This window comes from Cibotium barometz, chromosome 27 (assembly GCF_041138505.1).
Source record: "Cibotium barometz isolate CiBa-2024 chromosome 27, ASM4113850v1, whole genome shotgun sequence".
Taxonomy (NCBI): domain Eukaryota; kingdom Viridiplantae; phylum Streptophyta; class Polypodiopsida; order Cyatheales; family Cibotiaceae; genus Cibotium; species Cibotium barometz.
The window spans coordinates 37,412,351-37,433,801 of NC_141072.1; the positions used below are offsets into that span (position 1 = coordinate 37,412,351).

General features: G+C 42.0%; 1 protein-coding gene across 4 annotated transcripts in view; it reads right to left on the reverse strand.

Moving 5' to 3' along the window:
* Positions 1-17,442: 17,442 nt before the first annotated feature.
* LOC147623354 (protein ANTI-SILENCING 1-like) overlaps positions 17,443-21,451 on the reverse strand; it is an 80,734-nt gene continuing 76,725 nt past the window's right edge. For 2 of the 4 annotated variants that reach the window (XM_086821499.1, XM_086821500.1), the window contains exon 12: positions 17,443-17,824. The gene's annotated coding sequence lies outside the window, so the exon portion shown is untranslated. The remainder of the gene's footprint in view (positions 17,825-21,451) is intronic. The other 2 variants (XR_015269373.1, XR_015269374.1) reach the window with 1 other exon arrangement.

The following is a 21,451-nucleotide window of genomic DNA, read 5'->3' on the forward strand; positions in this document are numbered from 1 at the left end:
GTCCGGCGGCCAACATGTAGGGGTGCTAGGAAAAGAAAGAAACTTCTAGATACTTGAAAATTTGACCTTTTGAGATTTAGAGTGCCTTCCAACAAAGTGCTCTAAAAGCTTGAGTTTTCTATGAAAAGGTTAAAACCTTGAATCAAAATATTTAATATGCTTAAGATCATGGTAAATAATTGAATATAATGTCCATCCAATCCATCCAGATGATAGTGCATCAAACAATCCAAGATACTCATACTAACCAAGGTCAGGATCATGTCATGTGATGTCTAAGGGAGTGTTTTTGGTCTTAGACACTAGGAACCATATGATGACACTATTATGTTATATGGTCCCCAGTTTCTTAGACACCAAGGAATGTTATTCGTCTTAGATACAAGGAATTGTATGATGCTACTTCCAGTGTGAGGATTCAATAGATCATATGGATAAAAGTGTAGATTTGCATTAAGGATATGCAGTAATGAAAGTATTGCTAATCGAATAAAAATGCTCTTACCAACAAGACCATCAAACAACCTATTCGAGAGAGCTCTGAGCTAATTTGGGATGAATCCTACCTATTAATAGAGGATCATGTCTAAGAGGGATAACACGATGATCAAGATTTAACTAAAGGATAATTTGAAACCTGTTAGGGGAAGAGTTGCAAAAACATCAAAAGTAACAATAGCGATCACAACATCAGTAAAGAAACTACATAGGTGATAGAGACAAGAACTATGAGAATGCATACTTCCATATTCCCAACTATGGGAATGCATACTTAGGTGCTTCATCCCAATATTCCATCAACAAAAATGAGTTTTAGACCAATAATGATCATTGAATGGTATTCGGAGACAACTTACATGCAGATACACTCTGCAGCAAAATGGAGTTACTGAGCGAAAAAACAGGCACATTGCTGACATTGCGCGAGCATTGATGGGAGAGAAGAATATGCCGCATAACTATTGGGCTGAGGCTGTATCTACAACAGTTTACATCATGAACAGGACTCCAATTGCAGCCATACATGATGTAACTCCAAAGGAGAGGTTTACTGGCAGAAAACCTGATTTGTCTCATCTGAAAGTCTATGGATGCATTGCATATGTGCATGTGCCAGATGAACTGAGAACTAAGCTGGATCCAAAAGCTGAAAAATGTGTGTTTATTGGGTATTCCCTTGAGAAAAAGGGATACAGGTGTTATAACCCTGCTACACGTGAGTTGAGGGTAAGCAGGGATGTTGTTTTTGATGAGATGAGCAGCTGGCATGCTGCTGAAAAAGAAGCTGTTGGGACTGATGTGAGTGGAAATGTGGTTGCACAAAATGCAAGTCAGCAATTATAGTCTTTGAGTGGACCAGGAGAGTCCTCATCTAGTGGTTCAGTTTTCATAAACCATGGAGTGGCAGGCTGCGTCATAATACCAGTCCTGCAAATGTGGTTAGTATATCACATAAAGGCAAAGAGAAAGAGGTTGAGCCCCTTAGTATGCCTGACATTTCTGCAGGGCATTCTCATGTTGATGGAGAGTCTAGTGGCTCAGAGATGAGCCTTGATGAGGATCTTGGGATACCAGCTATGAGAACACCTGGTGTGTAAAGAAGGCTATGGAAGCCATGAATGCAAAGTTGCGAACATCTGGGAGCAAAAGTTGTACAGGTTGTAGAGCCCACATGCATTGATGAGGCTGTTTGAAATGTGTGTTGGGAGAAGGCTATGGATGAGGAGATGGATGCACTATATGGAAATGAGACTTGGGATTTAGTGCAATTGCCTAAAGGCAAGAAAGCCATTGGATGCAAGTGAGTGTACAAAGTAAAACATAACAATGATGGAAGCATTAGTAGGTACAAGGCTAGATTGGTAGACAAAGTATATGGCATTGATTATGAGGAAACTTTCAGCCCACTTGCCAAGATGGAAACAGTGAGAGTTGTGAGAGCAGTGGCTACGTCAAAGCAATGGTCTTTACATCAGATGGATGTAAAGAATGCATTCTTGCATGGGGATTTGCAGGAAGAGGTGTATATGTTGCAGCCACCTGGTTAATGAGGATGTGAGTCACCCCGAGCATGTGTGCAGGTTGAAGAAAGCCTTGTATGGCTTAAAATAAGCACCAAGAGCATGGTCTGACAAGATTTCTAAATATCTTGTCACTATTGGCTTTCATGTAGCCAATGCAAATCTCTCGCTGTATGTGAGACAGAGTGATGAGGGGTTGTACTTGTTGTCATCTATGTAGATGACCTGATTATTACGGGGGACCATGATGCAGAGATGTTTGATGTAAAGATCTTGCTTAGACAGAAGTTTGAGATGAAGGATCTGGGGGAGCTCAGATATTTCTTGGGCATTGAGGTGATTAGGTCACCACATGGTATTGGATTACTACAGAGAGTATGGCTTGGACATGTTGTCCAAGTATGGTATGACAGGCTGTAAGCCTATCTCAATGCCATTGGATTAGGTTATCTCTTTGGCCTTCCCTATGTTCTCTATTCCTCATTGCCCCATGGGGTTGGGCTGTGCAATTTTTCCAATGGCACTTATCATCTATCGGCCTAGCTTTGTGTTGCAAGTTTGTTGTGATGTGGCTAACGACATGTTATATGAATGCCACCCTCGTGAATCTCTTTGGTTTGAACTAGTCCCATACATTATCTTTTTTCCCTTCCCTATGTTCTCTATTCCTCTTCGGAACAGAGAAGAACTGGAACTTGGTTCAATGGTGGTGAAGACACTCTATAATAAGATCTTGTGGAAAGTGGAACTCATGCTTGCACTATGTGCGCTTATTGTTGTGCGTTTTGAGGAACACTAATCCCAAAGGAAGCATGCCTTTCCATGACTACAGCTGTTGTTGGGCTACTTGTTGGTCATGGTCAGCTTGTCATAACCCTAGCTCATGATCAACACCAAATTCTTGAAACATTGTGGTGTCCAACATGGTTTGATCACTTCTTGAGATAATGAACCTTTCTCTCTCCTTCGTTGGAGCTTCGCTGAAGGATAGTGCCCTTTTCTTGAAGTTTATTGAGCAATTGATAGAGTCAATAGTGAACATTGAGCTCCAAGGACTATGATAGCTCCTATTTCCAGGTGTTCCAGTGTTCCTCTGCTCACATTTGCATTTCATTGGCTGATTTCTTCTTAAAGATTCTTGTTGAGATGGACCTGAAGGAGTATAGCCTTATTGTTGGAATTAGGGTTGCAGGAATGCACACACAACTTCAAGAAGATGAGGAAGCTTGAGCACAACACAGTAGTGTATTATGAGTGCCAAAAATGAAAGATGACAAGCCCTAGAAGATAATGGGCGTATATACAATGCACGGGGAAAAAACCTCCTAGTGAGGGAAAAAGTGCCCCGGCGGTCCTAAGTGTGTTCACACACATCACTACTATAATATGGTAACAAATCCCCCCTGGAGTGATGCGGTGAACAAGAGCTAGCACTCATGTATAGGGAAGTGTCTAGCTATGTGGACGAATCCACAAAAGGGAGTAAGCCCAAAGCTTTGCGAAAAGCTTCGAACTTCTCACGAGGCAGAGCCTTTGTGAAAAGGTCTGCAAGGTTATCCTGTGTTGGCACATAAGCCAAACTGATCTCTCCTGCAGAGAGTCTCTCCCTGACATAATGGTAGTGCACCTCAATGTGCTTCGTACGAGCATGGAACACTGGGTTCCGCGCAACTGCCAATGCGCTCTGACTGTCAGTGAAGATGGTGGTGGCAGATGGCTGCCCAACACCCAAATCAGCCATAAGGCGTCTGAGCCACACACACTCAACCGTAGCTGTGAAAGCTGCCCTATACTCAGCTTCACAACTAGAAGTGGCCACAGTAGGCTGCTTCTTGCTCAACCATGATATGCATGAGCTTCCAAGCATGAAGCAAAAACCACTCGTGGACACGCGTGTGTCATAACAACCAGCCCAGTCAGAATCTGAAAAAACATGTAAATCTGGCGGCAATAATCCCCCCTTGGGATAAAACAACCCAAGATGCCGAGTACCACTCAAATAGCGAAAGATACGCTTCACTGCCTGCCAATGCTTAATGCCTGGGCTATGCATAAATCTGCTCACCTGTGAGACTGCAAACTGAATGTCTGGCCTCGTAATGCATACATAAATGAGGCAACCAACAGCTGTCTGATAGAGTGTGACATCAAAGTGATCTCCAGCATCATGAAGACTCAACTTCAAACTTGTCTCCATTGGAGTAGCAATAGGCTTGCAGTCTTCAAGGCCAAATCTCCGCAACAATGTTTCAATATACTTTGTCTGACACAAAGCAATACCTCCATCACACTGCTTAAATTGTATCCCCAAATAATGATGCAAATGCCCCAAATCTAACATCTCAAAAGAGGCATTCAAATCAGCCTTAAAATCAGCAATATGACTCTCATTTGGTCCTGTGAGCAGCATGTCATCGACATAGAGAGCAATGATTAGATGTACACCATCCACACGTTTAACATACAAAGTGCTTTCTGTTGGACTATTCTGAAACCCATGTGCAGTCAAATATGCATGTATTTTTTCATACCAAGCTCGTGGAGCTTGCTTTAAACCATATAAAGCCTTTTTTAACCTGCACACTTTGTTTTCCTGCCCTCTTTGAACAAAACCACGAGGCTGCGATACATACACCTCCTCATGCAAATCTCCATTTAAGAACGCAGTCTTTATGTCCAGCTGATGTACATTCCAACCATTATGAGCTGCTAATGCACAGATGCTACGAACAGTGGTCATACGACATGTGGGAGCAAAAGTCTCATCAAAATCAATGCCCTTCTCTTGAGCATAACCTTTTGCAACAAGCCTAGCCTTATGGCGATCCACTGTGCCATCAGGCTTACGCTTCAATTTGTATACCCACTTAGTGCCAATGGCCTTCTTGCCAGGGGGCAAGTCACATAAAGACCATGTACTATTCTTCATAATAGCATCGTATTCTGCTTGCATAGCAGCCATCCAATTTTCTGAACTTTGTGCCTCATCAAATGAAACAGGCTCACTTTCATCGCACATACTAGAAACAGCCAATGCATAACAATCTGACGCATAAGAGGCACCATGAGAGCCAGAACGAGTGCGACTAGACAAAGGGACATCCAACTTGCTGTCACGCAAAGTCTGCACCAGCCATCTAGGCATGTTCCTAGAGCCCTCAATCTCTTGTCTCTCATCCTCAAGTGCATCATGCACATCTGCATCAGATATAGGCTGATCTGTGCCATCATTTAAAACCTGCATAGGCTGAAAAACTGCCTCATGAGGTATTGCACTTGACTGTGCACCACTGAAAAGAGGCAACAATGTATCATAGACATCACGTGAGCTGATATCTGTCTCCTTAGTACATGAAACCAAGGGCTGAACTGCATCTTCCACAAATACAACATCACGGCTAACCAAAATGCGCTTTGTCTGTGGATGATACAAACGATAGCCTTTGCTCTCAGCACTATATCCAACAAAAATACATTTGACAGCTTTGTCATCCAATTTTCTGCGATGTTGCACAGGCACTAATGCATATGCCAGGCAACCAAAAACACGTAAATGGCCAACAGATGGCTTGCGGCTATGCCAAGCCTCATATGGAGTGACAACCTGTAATGCTTTGGTGGGACACCTGTTTAGTACATAAGTGGCACACATGACAGCCTCAAGCCAAAAACCATGTGGTAGACTTTGACTCTTAACCATACATCTTGCCATTTCCATGAGAGACCTGTTTTTTCTCTCAGCCACACCATTTTGCTGTGGTGTATACGGCACTGTACATTGGTGTTTTATCCCACGCTCAGCCAGAAATGCATTAAATTCTGAAGACATATACTCCCCCCCTCGATCTGAACGGAGGGTGCCCATCTTACTTTCTGACACATTTTCAACCATAACCAAAAACTGTTTGAAGCACAAAAACACTTCGGACTTTGCCTTCAAAGGATATACCCATGCATGCCTGGTAAAATCATCAATGAAAGTCACGAAGTAAAGGTAGTTTCCAAATGATGGAGTTTGCATGGGACCACAAACATCACTGTGAACAAGCTGCAATCTGCGTTCAGCTCTCACTGATCCATCTTTGGGAAAGGAAGCACGCTGCATTTTACCCAATATGCAGCCCTCACAAACATGCTTGACAGGTGCCTCAAGCTTAGGCAAAGAAGACACCATTTCAGATTTCTGCAGGCGCAGCAAACTTGCAAAATTCAGATGACCAAAACGTGCATGCCACAGTTTTGCATTTGAAATAGCCTGCGTATCCATAATAGCACATGCTGAATCCTCTACACATTTGCCATCCATATTGAGCTTATACAGCCCTCGACATAGTGAACCAGATGCTACAATGATGTCACCACAAGAGAGATCATGAACAGTACATCTGTCATCCACAAATTTTACAACCAAACCTGTTTTGGCAAATGCGGAGACTGACAGCAGATTCTTTTTGATCCCTGGCACATACAATGCATCAAAAAGTGTAAAGGTGTTGCAATTTGCAACATTCAGCACAATCTGTCCAACTCCTTTAACGGGATAAGAGGAGTTATTGGCACAAGTGACAGTATTCCCTGTGGGAGCAGACTCAAGGAAAGTGAATAAACTGCGCTGCGAGGTGATATGCTTAGTGGCACCACTGTCAAAGTACCATACATCTGAATCTACTGCAGACATACATGTGTCATGCAAAGATGGGTCATAACTGCACTGCGCATTGAATGCCCATTCTGTAACTTGAACAACATTAGCAGATTCATTGTTAGAAGGAGAGGCATCTGCAACAGCCATACCAGCCTCTTTCTTCTTAGCCTCTTTCGCAGCCAGCTTAGGACACGCTTTGATGACATGATCATTTCCCTTACAGTACTTGCAAAATGTCTTCTGTTTGTCACCCTTCTTCTCATCTTTGTCTTCCTTCTTTGGTTGCGCAGCATTTGCAGATTTCTGCTTACTAGAAGAAAAGCCAGCTTTACCTTTCCCGCTTCTCTGACTAGCAACGAAAGCTTGATCTGCGACACGCATAATATTCCTGTTTTGCCTTGACTGGTCTTCTTGCAGCAAAACAGAAACTAACTCCTCAAATGATAAGGCATTGGGATTGCCTTTCATCATCAAGCGAAGAGTGGAAGCAAAACCCTGATAAGAATCTGGTAGACCATTCAAAACAGTCTGCACAAGTGAACTGTCTGATAGGATTTCATCTGCAGAAATGAGCTGCTCTTTGAAATCCTTGATCTTTGTCAAAAAGCTATCCATAGAATCACCTTCGTTCATATGCTCACTCTCCAACTGTTTTCGGAGGTAAGCAACACGAGCCTCATTTCTTGCCTGATACAATGTGGCAAGTACATCCCAAGCATCCTTAGAAGTCCTGCAGGAGCGAATATGTGGGATAATGGTACGTTTGACAGACAGCGCAATCAAGGCATGAGCCTGCGCATCTCTACCATCCCAACGAATCTGCTCTGCTGAAAGTGGTGGTTCTCGAACAGCTGCTACAGCACTTGTGCCTGCACCATCATCAACAGTACCTGTTTCTGATGTGTTTGCAGCATTCCCAGCCACAATAGGACGTGCATCAATACCCTGCACAATGTTCCATAACCCCTTTGCTACCAATACATGTCGCATCATATATGCCCACAATGGATAGTTGGTGCCATCCAACTTATCCTCAGCAGCCAACATGCGGAATACATCATTGTTGTCAGCCATGGCCAATGACTGTACTACTAGATGTAAATGCTGTCTGTAAGAGGTAAACCTGTATAAAATCGACCTGTGCTATGTAGCACAGCCCAAAACAGACGAATGGGCACCTGTCCTGCAGATTTTAATCTTGACAGAAAATCTGCACAGTAGGACGATTTTGCCTGCGCAGTACTTGGAATGCAAAAACGGAGGGCGAAATGACTTCAGATCAAAATTCTGAAACGAACAAGCCCTACGGGCTTGCCCACGGCATATACTAACCTGCAGACGCTCGTGAAACCTCGTCGCAATCGGAGGAGATGAAGCGGCAGGTGACGGTGATGCTGCCCGGGAGGTGGAAGCCTGCTCTGATACCAATTGTTGGAATTAGGGTTGCAGGAATGCACACACAACTTCAAGAAGATGAGGAAGCTTGAGCACAACACAGTAGTGTATTATGAGTGCCAAAAATGAAAGATGACAAGCCCTAGAAGATAATGGGCGTATATACAATGCACGGGGGAAAAAACCTCCTAGTGAGGGAAAAAGTGCCCCGGCGGTCCTAAGTGTGTTCACACACATCACTACTATAATATGGTAACACTTATTAGCAGGGGAGCACTCTGCTAAGTGTTGGTCATTTTCTAGGGGGATTGAAGGCTTGGCAGGTTTTAAAAAGTGTGGTTTCATGCACTACAATCTATTGCATTATTGTTTCTAATAATTAGTCCACAACTTGTTTGCATCAAAAGTTCTTTAAGCAAATCCAAAACTGTTTTTAGACACCATTTTTTTTCAAGGCTCACGTCTGCAAGCTCACGTATGATGGTTCACGTCTATAGGCTCACATGTCCAGGTTCATGTTTGCAAGTTCACGTCTAGGGACATGCCCTTACACTAACATCTATAGGCTAACATGTCCAGTCTCACATCTATAGGTTCATGCTTGTAGATTCATGTCTATACATTCATGTATGTAAGCTCATGTCCTTTTTTGTATGAATTATGCTCACACAATTTCTTTTTATGAAATAAGCCTACCTGAGACACATACTTCGAGGAACTACGTCAATAATAGGGTTGGTGTGTACTTATTAGGTAATAATTATACTTTAATTTTTCATAATAATTGAGAAGGACAAGAATTTTCCTTCGAATTTGTAGCTAGTATAGATTTTATGATGAGTAGGTATGTCCTTACAAGTCTTATAAAGAAACTAATAATTGGTCAGTACAATATTAGGTATACTACCTCCTCCATACCTCTAGACTCATGTATGCAAGGTCACGTGTCTAGACAAATGGCTCACATATCCAAGCTCATGTCTACTGGACATGAGTAGATATGTCCTTATAAGTCTTCAAGGTAGTAATAATTGGTCAGTAAAATATTAGGTATGCCTACCTCTGGACTCACGTCTACAGGCTCACGTATTCAAACTCCCATATCCAAGGCTCATGTCTCTAGGTTCACATGTCCAAAATCACATCTTTTTATGCAAGAATGTAGTCCACATTCCCCAACCCGAGGGCAGGTTTGGACTAGTTTTTTTAGATTTTTTTAATGTGAAAGGAGATTAAGGTTCTTAATCCTAGTTATAATAGTGGTTATACAAGTGTTTAAGTATTTTTTGTTGGATAATCTACCAATTCAAATAATGCATGAAAAAATATGAAATGCATAAATACAAGTAACTAACCCACTCTAATCCACACCTAATGGTGATTCATGTTAATGTTTTCAAAGCGGATTCCACTCCTAATCACAATTGCTAAGCTATTCCTCCTTGGCTTAATACAACAAGATCAAAGCTTAATAGGCTTCAAAATCATACAAAACGCTAATGAAATCAGGGTTTTCCCCTTCTAAGATATGAAACTAGACTGCCCTAGTTCAACAAACTCCAAATTTAAAAAAAACAACATAACTAACACATCCAAGGCTCCAAACCCGTATGTTTTTTGGAGTGTGCCCTCCTAATCAACACTGTGAAATATTAGGTGATCTCCATAGCTTGGAGTGCATGGATGAACGGAGTTAAATCCCTCAGTTGACCCGTCAAGGCGTCGAATATGTTCAAGTCAATAGCTTACCTTAGTCTATCAAATCATGTCTTGTTAGGCCTTGCCTTAGAGCCACAATTGCAACTTATCGATGTGCGCTAGCTCATCCGCAAAAGTCCTCACTCCGCTCACACTGGAACGCCCTTTGCCAATGGGGTGAAGGTATAGCTCTATATGCCTAGATGGAGGTAAGAAGAAATAGCTTTTGGTGCGATGGTTCTCTCCCACACACAAAAAGCAGGGAAGAAGAAGAAGCTAATGTTTTTGCAAGAGGGAAACCTACAAACCAATCTATCTATCATGCATCCACAAAGAAAGAAAAGGTTCACAAGATAGATTATGAGAAGGTACCTTGTGAAGTTCAAGAATTATTCAACGATCGATGCAAAGTGGGTCTAGAGTTATTTTGAGGATTACCCAAAGATCTTATGGGCTTTTGAGAAAACCTTCAGTTGAGGATGACAATTGATAAGAAGCCAAGAGTCCCCACTTCACAAGGTCGAAACCTATGTCTATTCCACGTTATGTAACCATAGGTGATGATACTGCACATTATATTGCATAAATGGGAAGTGTGCTATTGATGTCACATGCACACCTTCTAACGGTGCCACGTCGACATAATTATTTCTTGGAGCCACCTAAAGGGAAAAGTTAAGGGCCCTATATGGGCAATTTCGAGCGGTTTTGGGAGTCTAAAAGGTGCCTATTGGTGCAAAAGACATGGAAAAATATTTGGGACACCTTTTGGGTTTAGTTTGAAGGCTAAATATGACGTTATGGAAATTATTATGTAGGTCGAAAAGGTAAACCGACCTGAATACAACTTCCTATCAAGATCCCATTATAAAGGCAAGCCATGGGAAGTCATTTGTAGGCATTTAGAGACAAAGGCTGCAGAGAAAAGATCAAGGGAAAGAGAGCCAAAGATAGGGGCATGTTTTCACCATTTGGCCACCCACCTGGTCCACCCATGCTCTCTCATTACATTGGATTGATATCCATGGCAGTTGTTGATGCCACTCATGAAATACTATGGATTTGGCTTTCTACCGTTGGGACTTGTGTCTGTGTGTACATGCTCAGTAATGCCTGGAGAATTGGTGTTCCATTGGATCTAGTAACTCATGTACTTTTCACTTTGTAAGGAACTATCGTTGTCTTCGTCTTGAGCCATGCTTGAATTGGTGCAAAAGGATATGTTCTGGTAATGTGATGTGCAACTGCGAGGAAGGATTGTAGCTCCTTGTTTTGCAATTTTCACAAATGAAAAAAAGATAAGATGTACTATTTTTGCAATATTGATGTGAAAAATATGTGGAAGATTCATAGATTGGTGATTTTACATCCACCCTATTGTTCTCGATGTATGGCCCATGGCAAGGGTACCTTTTTGAAAATTGGTGAAGCATGAAAGCTTTTTCATGCAGGTTTTGATAATGATGTTTCATTGGAGGATCTCCCACCATCTGCCACTTTACATCGTAACTCTCACTTCCCTGAGGGCAAAAAGCCTTAAATCTAAAGCAGCATTTGAGTAGGTTCAATAAGCATTGGACTTAAAATTAGAGATTGTTGGAGAAGTTGTGTACAAGGCAAGTGTTAGAGAAATGTTTTGTCTAAAAGAAGAGAATCTTGATGAGAAGGGCTTACCACCATATGAAGGGATAATATAGAATCAACCCACTTGTTCATGTGTTGCATTTGGAAAGGGTAAACAACAAGAAGTCATATCTTGCTTGTAAGAATATATATTTTTTGTTTTTTATGGTACTTGGCAAGATCTGAATAACATAGGCACATTGATTATTCAAGGATGCCTCCATGTGGTAGCTTATTTGTGTGTGGATGGTGGAAACTTCAACTTTTTGAGATAATCAAAAAATGCCATGGGTTTTAGATTCTCCTAAAAACTAGCACTACAATGCAAATGCTTCACTAGAATGTAACTTATTTTCTTACTTGAGTTTTACCATTGATATTTTTCACTATTTTACTAATTATTGATTGCATCACTTAGCGACTTGCTATTTGATGTCATTAATATGTTGTTATTATTGGTAGTTCATTATAATAATTAACTAGTATGTTTACCTAGTATAATACATATCCACACATATATACCTAGTATAGTACATATCTAAAAATCTGCTTACTTATATGCTTACATACTTATAAGATGTCGATAAAACTCAATCTGCTTGCTCAATCTTTCTTGCTCCACATACGCATCCTCTCATGCCATGCACCTACTTCTCACCTCATCTGATACGTATATATAAGCAATGCATCCAAACACTTTAAAGTGTGCCAAATCTGTTTTTCTACCAGTAAACTTGTGTTCAAGCGCCATGCGATGAACTGTTGCACACGTGACACAATCTTCATGATATAAATTGCAATTGCTATATTCTTTTATTCATGCACCAATGCACAGGCAACTTCTATAATATGTATGTTTTTCTTATAACCCCATTTTGTTGTTGCCTCTTTATCCCATGCTCTCTCAAATAGTCACTTAATTCAATTGGAGAAATATTCTCCTACCATAGCTTTGAATCTCTATGGGTAAGTAAACACTTCACTTTTCTCTTTTATAAAATACACTCACACTTTCCTAAAGGATATATAATAATAGCATCCTTTGGTTAATGCCATCTTTGTTGGTCCCCAAAGAATAGAATGCACCTTGCATGCTTGTCATGGAAAAATACACTTAGCATGCTTGCCCAATTGACACACTTCACATACTCTATGCATTCTATCCACTTTGAACTTTGGCAAATCTATAACAATACTATGTAGCCACTAAATATTGACATGTTTAATGTATTTTTTATGTCTACAATCACACTTGTACCATGTGCAAACATTGCAGCCTTCACTTTTCAAGCATGCTTACATCCAATGTAAACATTTCGGCAACTATGTTTTCCATTACAATGAAGAGGCACTTACATCCATCAGGGTTAAACCAAACTTGTAGTCCTTGCTCAATCATTTACCCAATAGAAACCTTGTTCTTTGTTATGTTTGAAACGTGAAGTACATCGGCAAGATACTTCCTTTTTCCATTCTACATATATAAAGGGACTTTCCCACCATACACAATAGGGTGCACACTGTATCATGACATGTTTTCACATAACATGGTCCTTGGTTCTTCGAACCACACCATGGATAATTATGTGGTTAGAGCACCCAAATCAACATACCATATATCTCCTAAATTTGGCACATTTAAAGTGGAACCAAGCATATGTTGCATCACAAACAGTTGCTCACTTGTATCTTCAACAGCCTGCTTACTTACGATGCATAGCTCCTTTGTTGTAACTTCCTAAATAGTTTCTCACTTCTATCTTCAACCTGCTTACTTATGATGTGTAGTTCCCTGATTGCAACTTCGTACTTTTTATGTCATTCTACTTTTAATAGCAATCCTTTACTATACACCATGCTTTGTTGCCCAGTAATAGCACTCTGTTATTTCCACTGAATTCTTTCACCTTAGCCTCTCTAGCTCCCCTTGCGTCTAGAGTGGCCTCTTCAACTTGTTTGTGAATTGGAATCATGTTGTTGTTGTCCATGATTCATGTTGTTGTGAATTGGAATCACATTGTTTTTATCCATGATTTATATTATTATTTTTACCAATTGGAATCCTCTCGTGCCATGCCTGAAAGGCATGTATCTATTGTGGAGTGTATTCTTCTGGATGCTCGGGCTCCTTCTTGGCACCTCTTATATAAACTCCCAATATCATTTTCCCATGAGAAAGACATGTATCTATGGGCATGTGTATATTATGGAGTGGATTCTTCTGGATGCTCAAGCTCCTTCTTGTCACCTATGATATAAACTCCCAATATCATTTTCCCATGAGAAAGTTTGTCATCTTAAACTTCCATGCTTTGAAGTTGTCCTTCTTGTCCAGCTTCTAGCTCATAATTAAGGATCGAGTGTCAGACTTATTATGTTATTCGTAGCTATTGGATATGTCCATCTTCTATTGGTAGAAATTATAATCTTTATTCAATACAACAAAATAACTATCGAGCACACTTAACCATTTAAGAACAATATACATTTACTAAAAAAAACCTAAGGTTTTAATTGAACGAACCAATAAATATACCTCCATATTTCCTTCTTTCATTCTCACGATGTTATAGACCTTATTCACTAGTTTATGTGCTTGACTTATTCTTTATAGTCATTGATCAACAACATAAGATAGGAGGAACCACCAAGCTTTGTGAAAATCCCCAAAGCAACAATACACATGTTTTCATCCTAATCGTAGAGTGAATATATGGTCGAATGTGGAGAAATTTCTCTTGAAACCTGTGTGTGACCAATTGCCATGTAACCTATATACTCTCCTAGAAAGATGATTATGTCCTCAAGTACCGCCCCATACATAGATCTTGTCCATAATATGACCGATCATAATAGTCATGTAGTTATTCGGATCCATGTGGTCCCTTGCTTTACGAATGAGAACAATGGTGTTGGTGATCCTGGAAGGGGGGAAGCCTTAAGCTTCCAAGAAAAGAGGCTAAAACATGGTGTCTATGTGCACAGTGCTCCGCTCTCGTAAAACCTCATTATTGCTTGCCCTCTCATCATTATGCAACTTCTCTAGGGCATTGCTGACATTCTAGTGTTGAAATATGGGATGATATGGCCATATAGGGATGTGTACCATATGTGGCATAGGCTCATCCAGCACATCATGTAATCCTCGCATATGCCTCCCATATGACAAGGTCTATGATGAGGGTGAGGGTTTTCTTCTCATCCAAAATGTGCTAGGCCTCCGAGCTGTCCTCCCTCATGAAGAGTTGATACAACTCATGTTTGTGCCGTGCAAGGAAAGCCCTCTTCTTGTGTTGGATGAGTTGGCGAAAGCTACACGCTACATCTCTTGTATTGTGATCAGTGTGAGTTCCCTCTTGGGTCGGTTGTGATGTCAGAGAGAGGTAGTGACAAGGAGATAAGTGGTCCTCATATACATGATGGCAAAAGAGGATGCAGGTGTACAGGGCGATGCTAGATATGCATGAGTCAAAACAAAGCAAGAGACTATAAATGAGATATATACATGGTCGACCGAAATGGGTGGGTGTGGGATGGTGAAATTCAAGATCTATGGTATGAGAGCACAAGACCCCATAAGGTAGTCCACTAGGCCCCCTTGCATGTGGGAAGCATGCATGAACATGATCATCATAACACTTAGCAGTGGCGGAGGAGGTTGGCTAAGTCATTCAATGCAAAGGACTAGTTGTATAATGTTGCAGTATTGGCTCAATTTATGTCTAATTAAAAAAATTCCTATTAGAGTGCAACAAAGAGGGTTCTTAGATGCCTCAATGGAACTAGAAACAACTCACATATAGTGGAAATTCAGTTAGTTGTAAAGGGTTTTTAGATTTTGGTCATGGTGGTGATTTCAATGATGATTTTTTTGGGCTATCATAGCCATATCTTGGTGTTCCAAGATACAACATAGTGTTCTGTTACTAGCTATAAAAGGTGCATACTTGTAAACTTTTGATGATAACATCATATCAAAACAATTAGCTTAGAAGGTGCATACTTGTAAACTTTTAATGATAACATCATATCAAAACATTTAGCTTAGAAGATTACAATAATTATTAACACATTGACACAAATGATCACTTCATAAGAGAATATTGATGGGACGACAAGATGGCATGGATCCCCCTTTAGGAAGTGTGTACCATAAGCTCTAACACCCACTTCATCTTTGTCGCTCCTTTGTAATCCCGTTTCAACCAAATCAATCTCTAAGAATATGATGACATCATCATGAAAATCATACATTTGCACTTGCATGTGTGTTGTCCAAGCATTAAAGTAGAAAGGGTATTTTCCCGTGCTGGGAGAACTCTGCAATGCCAACAACTAGAGGTGCATATTATGGGGATTTGCCACTTTCTGTCTCATTGCATGCCAACCTATAGTTTTCTCATGGGAAGATAATGCAATATGTGTGACTCTCATGCCAAGCCTATTGAGTCACATCCACATAAACCATCTTCATCTCATCTTTTACCAATTTGAGCGTCTGTCGCATATGGCTCTGAAGAGGCATGCCACCCCACTAAACAATGCACCCCTCTAGTGGTGCATGTGACATCAAGTAGCCCTCTTAAAGGCTTTCATGAGTTTCTATATAAAGGAATAAATCCCTATGTGTAGATCTCTTTAAACCCCCAAATATCTCACCAAAGAGTTCCATTACAATTCCAAACTTCCATTATCAAGGCATCTTGCCCCGCACCATCATGAAAGTAAGTCATATATCTGTGATGATCACCCAACCATCACAATATATTGCCCACTTGCCTGCTTCATATCTTTCAGGACCTTGGCCATGCGATTTCACACGTAATGGTGTGAGGTCATCTCCGAATTCTATTTTGGTGCCCCAAAGGGCAACATTCTTTCTGAGGAATTCGGGCTTGGCTACCTGGTCTCTAAGACTTAAGATGACATGTTGTTTCCTCTCAATTTCATGGTTGGGTGGTAGCTACCAGCTAGACATCAACAAATGAGGTGTCCATGGTCCCCATTTTCTCACATAACGCGATCCCATCAGCTTTACGTGTTGGCTCTTTCAAAAATCACATCACCCTCACATTGAGAGCTTTCTATTTTCAACTTTTCTCTTCCTCCAATGTAGCATTCATCACTACATTTTGTGACACTACGGGAGCTGATTTTGGCTTCTTCACAACCCCTATCCACTTCAGTGCTTACGTGTGCATGCATCACATCCTTCATCGTTTGCAATTGTGTTGACAAATGATGAATGATGTGTGCATGCATCCCATGCTTCATCATTTGAAAACTAAATTGCAAATGATGATGTGATGCATTTCAAATTTCCAACTTTTGTGTATGGCATCCAGGTCAAGCTGCATCGAGTTCATATTTCGTGCTGCACTTTTTCCATTTCATCGTGGTGTTGCTTGAGGATGTCCTTCCAACGCCTTGGGCTCATTCTTGACACAAGCGTCCAGCTCTTGTCTAAGTGCCCACTTCTTCTGGTGTTCCTGGTGATGGGAGGCAATGTGGCCATGAGAGAGAGAGAGAGAGAGAATAATCTCATCTTTTTGCATATATGCTTCCCTGACGACCCACCAAATCCTTGCTGAAATCATAGACCACCCAAACCATTGCCAAAACCGAATCTTCCCATCTTTTGCCTATTCACTCCTGCATACCTGCTCCTCTCCACCCCCCTTCCTCATCCATATACATGCCCCATCCTGCCTCCTCGCTCGACAACCCACACTAAATCTTTGCTGCAATACCTTGAGGATCCATATCATGTGTGTGTGTGTGTGTGTGTGTCCTCTCTGCCCATCCTTGTGTGTGTGTGTGTGAGAGAGAGAGAGACGGACACAAAGAGAGAGAGAGAGAGAGAGAGAGAGAGAGAGAGAGAACCGTTAATTTATCATCTTGCCTATTCACTCGTGACATCGAATGATTCCCTGAATACATGCCCCATCCTGCCTCCTTTCATGAATCCTCACTGCAATCTCCCGAGGATCTAATAAACCTAAATCCCAACACCCCCCACCAAAAAAAGAGGAACCCTCTTACACGGAGTCTTGAGAGTTCAGACAAAACACGTAACATATTTTGTGCTACAGGTATCACAGCCCTGAGACTCAGTGATGGCATGAGCAAGTCTAAAATGAACAGCAAAATGTATTCAAATTTTCCTTGGAGATAGATCACACCTATCACTACAAATTGGCAATTCCTCAGGCCCCTTGCTCGTCGTTTTGCAAGGATTCTTTGGGAGCAAATTTGATTTTCACTACACATGCACATGCACACAAGACCATTGACATGCCTGGGATAGGCCTTCTGACAGAATTCTACAGGACTAAATATAATTTTTCATGAAAAGCTGGTGAATGCTCCTCTCAGTCCATGTGCAGCAGCTAATCATCAGCATACTCCTTTTCCAAAAAATCCTCCCGGTTTGACCTTTTCGCTGCAAAATACCACGTCAGCTACATTGACATAATCATCTCACAAATATTGTCAAGACAAAAAAGAGGCTTATTCGAATTTATTAGATCAAACCTACAGCTTTAAAAATCTTCGCACTAGACACAACACACATCTCAAATCAGCTGCTTCTCCATTAACAAACACAGCACTTTACCTCACTACCCAAGTTTCTCCTTCCAAGTGCTCCTGATGCTGCTTTGAGTTTATGATACTTAAGAATGTTTATTACCATTTTTGTCAAAGGAACTTGCTGAAATAAAGAAAAGGAAAAATGAAACGTGTTCCATAATGAATGAACTAATTGGCTGCATTTTCCATGGCCCTGAGGAGGCTGATTTTGCAAGGGGAACGGCAGGTGTTGTCACGAAATGGCAACCTGAAAAGAGGAGCTCCTCTCATATAGAGCCCTGTCCACAGAGACGTGGACCTAGAGGGAAGATAAAGGACTCCTAGCTCATCGATTCCCTTGCATCATAGTTGCGGGAAACCCCTGAAACCCCTTGTTTCAGTCGTTTCGGGGCCCCGCACGGGGGCCTGGGGTGGGGGGGGGGGTGGTTGGTGGTGTTGGGTTGTCCATAGATCGTGCGTTTCAACCGTTTCCCCCACTTCCCTCGTGCCGTTTTGGCAGCACAAGAGAAGCTCCATGGAGAGGATACACAGGTGTAAACCTGCTCTCAATATCATCAACCAAGAAAACAAGTCCCGAGCAAGAGGGAAGAAGGCCTCATATGTGAGGGACTGCATCAAACAATGCTAAGCAATGAATATGAGGGAGGGTAGACCCGGCTATATATATGTCCATGTAGAGGCAGCCGACAAGGGCTACACAACTAGGATAAATCCTCCACGACTAGGATAAATATCCAAGACTCCATAAAATGGGGATAAAATATGGGTAAAATATGTCAGGGGTGACCAGTCCCTCTAGCTAACATGGTCAGCCCTAAAGGCTAAAATAGGACACAAAATAGGAAGCCAGCAACAAGGAGATGATGTCTAACACCTCTCAGCACCGGATGCTGAGTGAACTCCAAGAAGCCAGAGACGCCATCCTCGATCAAAGATGAAAGACTGTAGAAACAGGTACCTAGAAAGCTCCATAAGCAATCTCCTCAGCAACTCAGCTACAAAAGCAACAGAACAAGTTGCCAAGTACACCGCTCCTCTAGAAGAAAACAACAATGTAGGCTGCGACGTGTTGCTCCAAATAATGGTTCCAAACCCGTGTAAGAACACTCCCTAAAGTCAAATGTTGTGTTTCCAGCCTGGAGAAGGTATGAAAAACCTCAAAACCAACCAAGATCAAATCCTGTAGATAATCAATCTTGGGAGAAGCAGGCTGCTCCTCACTGGAACCCTTTGAATCTATCTGCTCAAACTCTGTAACAAGAGTTGCCAAATGCTAAAAAGAAGCACCCTATGGAAAGGTCTACATCACAAGACGTAAAGTCCGTCTACTCAAACTCCATACCATGAGTTGCCCAATGTTGTACATAAGCACACTCCACTGAGGTGGGTAGTGCCAGATGAAAGGACTTCACAATGCACATCCCCCTCTGAAAAATGATGTCGTCGAACTGGTACAAGCCCAACCTGATTCTGATCCAAATCCCAAAAACTCTGGAAGTACCACTGTGCCCCAAGCACGGTTAGCAACCACAGATCCAAAGCATCCCACTGGGTCCAAAAGTCCATCCTCCAAAAGAACAAACCTGCACACCACATCAAACCCAATGTAGAACTGGCAGGGGAAGGGGCATCCTACAAAGAGAGGCAGACGTAGACTCCTCACAATGAGGAAGGGAAGCAAGAATATAAACTACAATGGTAACAAGGTCCTCAAAAGCATCACTGATAGCAGAAGACTCTTCCGCAGCAAGCTGAGAAGAAAAATGCAGGAGGAAGAGGAGGGAGCATCCAATGCTGCAAATCACCGGCACTCTGATACCATGATAGAATGCACAACGGAAGACGGAAAGTGGAAACACAGGAGAGAGAGAGAGAGAGAGAGAGAGAGAGAGAGAGAGAGAGGAAACACAAGTGTAAGCCTGCTCTCAATATCATCAACCAAGAATACAAGTAGGGGAGAAGGCCTCGTATGTGAGGGACTGCAGCAACAATGCTAAGCAATGCATATGAGGGAGGGTAGACTCGGTTATATATATGCCCATGTAGACGCAGCCGACTAGGTCTACACAACTAGGAAAAAACCTCCACGACTAGGATAAATATCCAAGACTCCATAAAATGGGAATAAAACATGGGAAAAATATGTGAGGGTGACCAACCCCTCTAGCTAACATGGTCAGCCTAAAGGCTAAAGTAGGACACCAAATAGGAAGCCAACAGCAAGGAGATGATGTCTAACACTACGGGGGTTCCTTGTTAGTATACACTCAATGCCTGCCCCTAAGCATGTGTCTTACATTGATATTTGGTGCACATTTATAAAGGCCCCTATTATGAGGAGAAGCCATTCGTGCTACATATGTCTTTAGTGGAAACCCCGGCTTAGATGCGATGAGGTCGTTTTACTGTGACCATTAATGCTTAGGAGATGGTCAGAGATTCAAGCGTTCCCCTGGCCCAATGATATGGGTTCAATATTAGTGGGCAGTAGTCGATTGGCCGCATGCCACATAACCCCGCCACATTATATACGTGCCTACCACACCACTTGCAGCACTATATATACTCCTCCCAAGAAGCAAACTCCCTCCCCGAACCCTAAGACCATGGAGTCCATGCTGCTTCACCAGCAGTTCTCAGTTGAAATCGCCACCTTCTGTCCCATCTATATCCTAAAGGCAGTGCAAACCTGGGCCCGTTCAAGCAATCTATGTTGAGGCAACTAACATGGACCTCCCCAACCAAAAAACCACCCACTGAGCTCTGGCCCAGAACACATGGGGTCTCGGCTGTAGGATTCTCTCTGCCCAAAAGCAGTGTTAAACTTAATCTGGATATCCGTTCCCAAGGAACTGCTTCCAACAAGCTTGCAGACCAGAGTGGTGGCCCCCAAAGAGGTAACTGAAGTTGAAAAGAGCAGGAGTCCGCTTCCGGAAAAAAAGGCAGTTGAAAGTGTCCTCAATAAGAGTAGGTGAAGCAGCTGCCATGGAGTCATCCCGAATGAAAGAGGAGAAGGAAAGAGAGGGGGGGGGGGGGGGGGGGGGGAGGAGGGTATCGAGCGCGAACTGAAGACTACATAAGAGCATGCAAGAACTGGGATGGGAACAATGAGGGTAGACAAAACCAGAGGTGGCAAGGAGAGGGGGAAAGCTGATACTGCAGCAGAGGAAAAATAGGGTGCAGGCACAAGAAAGGGAGGGACAGAAGAACGCGGGTTAGAAGGAAGCATGCAGGAGAAAGAAACAAAGACAAAAAGATATATTAAGCGTCTACTAAAGACCCAATGGGCCTATGAGACCAAAGTAATACAATAATGTCCATGGCATATCTCATCATGGAATGGAAAATAAAACAAAAAGAAAACATAAACATAGCTATCTCACTTGGGTGATACAAAACTGTCCATGGAAACTCATCATGGAAATACTAAGAACATAGAAACATGAGAGCACCATCAGCTCCGGGTAGATGGTATACC